This window comes from Echinops telfairi, unplaced genomic scaffold, assembly GCF_000313985.2.
Source record: "Echinops telfairi isolate 266 unplaced genomic scaffold, ASM31398v2 ScPeMD7_11;HRSCAF=52, whole genome shotgun sequence".
NCBI lineage: Eukaryota > Metazoa > Chordata > Mammalia > Afrosoricida > Tenrecidae > Echinops > Echinops telfairi.
In genome coordinates, this window is record NW_022103908.1 from 99,162 (window position 1) to 103,260 (window position 4,099).

General features: G+C 49.1%; 1 protein-coding gene across 1 annotated transcript in view; it reads right to left on the bottom strand.

The window, feature by feature from the left end:
* The window catches only part of ATP7B (ATPase copper transporting beta), a 64,666-nt gene extending 63,846 nt beyond the window's left edge, over positions 1-820 (bottom strand). The window contains exon 1 of the mRNA XM_045287075.1: positions 781-820. The gene's annotated coding sequence lies outside the window, so the exon portion shown is untranslated. The remainder of the gene's footprint in view (positions 1-780) is intronic.
* Positions 821-4,099: the final 3,279 nt, after the last annotated feature.

The window sequence follows — 4,099 nt, forward strand, 5'->3', positions numbered from 1 at the left end:
AAAAATGCCTGAAACCCTTCCCGCTCCTGGTCCTTTGAGTTCAGTGTTTCAATAAAGCCTCATTCTTTTCAGCCAGTTTGGGTTGGGATTTTTGTTACTTGTAGTCAAAAGCTTTCTAACAGGCTGAGAAGCAGAGAGGGGTTTGCAAAGAGCTTGCCTGGCCACTGGGGTTCAGCAGCAACAAGCACAGCCCCCTTGGCCTCAAAGCAAAACTTGCCTGTCAACCGAGAGACTATTTCAAATACAACTTTAAAAATAAACTGCCCACTCTTAACTGGATCTCTGGCCTTGGGCTATTTTTTTGTTTTAAACAAAGAGAAAAGTCTCTGATCGTGCCAGAAGATATCAGTAGTGAATATTTGCTTTTACTGCAAATATATGCATGAATGTGGTGGAGTGCACAGGGGACAGAGTTCTGAGAACTTCTCAGACATAACCAAACACCTTGTGGGAATGAGTCGCTGGCCTACTGGATCAGGATCATCAACTCCAGGGGACACCAAGGCCAATGGACATAACATAAATTCACGAAGACCATGCTCAACATGTTGACTTGGCGAGCAGGGACAGGGCAGTCGGCCACCTGAGGGGCAATACTGGTCTCTCCTAGTCCAGAAGAAAGAAGAGGGATGAAGATAAGAAGCCGCATGGAAACAATTAGGCCAATGAGCTAGTAGACCACACACACACCAGTCTCCAAACAAAGGCCCTACAGAGGGTGGGAGAAGATTGTGGAACAAAACTGGCAACCACAAAAAAAAAAAAAAATACCACACTTACTGGTCAGATAGGACTGGAGAGACTCCGAGACTCTGGTCCTTACCCTTCAGCTCTATGACTGAACTCACCCTCATGTGAGAGGAATCGAGCGTTATGGCACAAAGGGCAGTCTGTCCTGAGGGACAAAGTTCAGAGGGCTGGGAAAAGAGGTGGGATGGAAACAGGAAACATCGGGAGGAAGTGGGATAAGGGATGATACACTGAAGGATTACCATGGATGAGTGGAATCAGAATAACTGAATGTAAAACTAGGATCATGATCTGCTCTGTAAACCTTCACAATTCACAGTAAAAAGGTGTGTGTGGGGGTGGGGGTGGGGGGTGGAGGGCAGTCCCTGATTAGGGATCAGAGGCAGCTCCAGCACTGAGAACACTCGGCAGTGTGCAGCTGGCCCCATCCTGCCCAACCTTAGGACAGTAGAAGCTGAGCTGATAGAAGCTGCACAACTTCTGAGAACACATGAAGGGGCCGCCAAGGGCTTGTCCGAACCTTCCCTTACAACCCAACCCAACCACCCTCTCTCCCCAGGTTTATCCGGGTTGGCCCTCTGACCTCTGGGCCACAGAATCAAGTTCAGGCTCCATTTAAGCTGAGGTATAGGAGCTACCTGGTTTAGAGCGTGTTTAAGTTACTCGTCTTAGAGTAGATCTAGGGGTGGGTGACGGGGAGCCACATACAAAACAAAACACGGAGCATTGGTGCATCTGTAACACCAGCCGCTCCACGGAGAACGACAAGGCTTTCTACTCCCCTAAAGAGTTCACAACCTCAGAAACCCACAGGGGCAGGCAGTTGTACCCTGGCCTAGTGGGCCGCTGTCAACTCACTGGCAGAGAGAACGCTTTCATATGCCAACGATCATGAAGCTGGTAGGGGGCCAAGCAATGGTTCCTTCTGTTTTGGGTCACTAAGGGGTCCTAAATTGTGTGGTAACACTAGTGCCCTAGCCCATTTAGCCCAGATTGATTTAGAAAAAAGATGCAGCGAAGTGTGACCGAGGGAGTAAGGGCCCAGACTTTCCCGGGACAGCTCTTACTAACTGTGTGACCAAAGACAGGCCAACAGACACCTCTGTGTCAGTATCCCAGCCCGTCAAACTCCAAACTCACTACCACTGAGTCAATTCTGACTCACAGACCCTATAGGAAGGGTAGATCTGCCCCTGTGGGTTTCCAAGGCTGTACATCTCTCCAGGAGACAGCCCCATCTTGCTCCCACAGAGAGACTGTTTGGTGGGTTTGAACAGCTGACCTTGTGGTTAGCAGCTGGGTGCACAGCCCACTGTGCCGCAGGGCTCCTTTGCCTAGGCCGTAGAATGGGGGGATACAGCTGCTTTACAAACGTCTCAAGCTTGTCTTAAAGGGAAAACCAAAATAACCTGCACCAAGCGTTCTGTGGGAGCTGTGGGTACGTAGTGTTTATGGGTTGCTCACCGCAAGGTCAGCAGTTCGAAACCACCAGCCACTGTGCAGGGGAAAGATGGGGCTTTCTATTTCTAGAAAAGGTAACGGTCTTGGAAATCCACAGTTCTACCCTGTCCTATGGGGTTGCCAAGAGACAGAACCCGCTCAGAGGCAGTGAGTTTGGTTTGGTTTGGGGACTGTTCTGCGAACTACATAGTGCTTTATGGCAGTTCACCTGCCCACCCCACTCTTTGCTCTAAGCTCCCCTCCTGGGCACTGACTATGGCCCAATGTTTAAGTGCGCCAAGGCTCACAGACCGACCTTTTGAACCCATCGGCCATTCTGGGGAAGAAAGGTGTGGCAGTCTGCTTCCGAAAAGATAGCTGCCTTGGAAACTCTACAAGAGCAGGTCTACTCTGTCCTGTAGGGCTGCCACGAGTCGGGATGTACCCCAATCCAGGGCAATGGGTTTGGGTTTGGGGAGTATGCATTTCTACATTTCCCAGTGTCCAACTCTGCCTCGTGGGCTGCAGACCCTCATGACACAGTTGCTGAACGAATGGCTATAAGGGCACGCCGCGAGGAAAAGTTGGACACTGAATACGAAAGACGACAGAAGAACTGACGGAGCTGGAGAAGACCACTGAAGCCCAGTCCCAAGGGCTGCCCAAAGAACAAACATCTATCTTGGAAGGTGCCCAGCCAGAATGCTCCTTAGAGGCAGCTGAGTACACTGAGAGGTACATAATAAAGGCAGCAACGATAAGTTACGAGGGGATACATAAGTAGACATGTGTGCTAAACCAGTGTAAGAGGCCATACAGGGAGGGCCACACCTGCGTGCACACGGAGGTATGGCTGTGGGAAGTTCTGCATACATACTTATATGTGCTACATGTACAAGGGGGCTTCAAGAAGTTCAGGGAGAAAGTTCATTCTCTTTATTCCACTTTTTCATGAACTTTTAGAAGCCCCCGCATATATCCATGTATATAACAGAGACCATAGCTGAGACAGTTATGGAAGCTTCTTAGCTATAACCCAACACCTCTTGGGTCTGAACACTGGGATTGAAGGCTAAAAACTAAAGTCTCAGGGGCATCCAGCTAAGTCAGTTGGCTAACTGTTCCCAGAGATAATGGCCTCTATCTTACTGTAGAGAGGAACGTCTGGGGTCTTAAAACTATTTCCAGTGACTATCTAAGATCCAAGGAGCCTGGTGGTATATTGGTTACTTGTGGGGCTGCATGGTCGGCAGTTCAAAATCACCAGCAGCTCCCTGGGAGAAAGACTGGGTGTTCTACTCCTGTAAACATTTACAGTCTCAGGGACTCACTATGAGTCAGCATTGACTCAATGGCAGGGAGACTGACTATCTACAATATAATTATTGATCTCTTTCCGCTGGGAGCAAAGTTAGGTGAAGAAAACCCAGGACTCAAGGAATACGTTAGTCCGCAGGACTAAGGGCCTGAGCCAACCACAATCTCATCACGCCTGAGACCAGAACTGGGTTGCGCTCAGTCCTAATCACCTACCACGCCAGCCAGTTAGACAACAGAAGGGCCAGGTTAGAGTGGGGAGGGGGAATGCAAAATAATACTAATACTAATAATAATTTTAAAAGACCAGACTTACTGTCCTGCGGGCCTAGGGGATGGTAGAGACTAGAACCCTAAAATGTTCTTGCAACTTGGAACTAAAGTCGCTTCCAGAAATTATTTTTCAGCCAGATAACCAAACCCACTGCCACTGAGTGGTTTCTAACTCATAACGACCCCATATATGGTTTCTGGGGCTGCCAATCTTCATGGGAGTAGAATGCCTCATCTTTCTTCCCCAGATCGACTGGTGGGTTAGAACTGCTGACCTTACAGTTAGCAGCCCACCGCGTAACCCACTATGCAGGCAGTC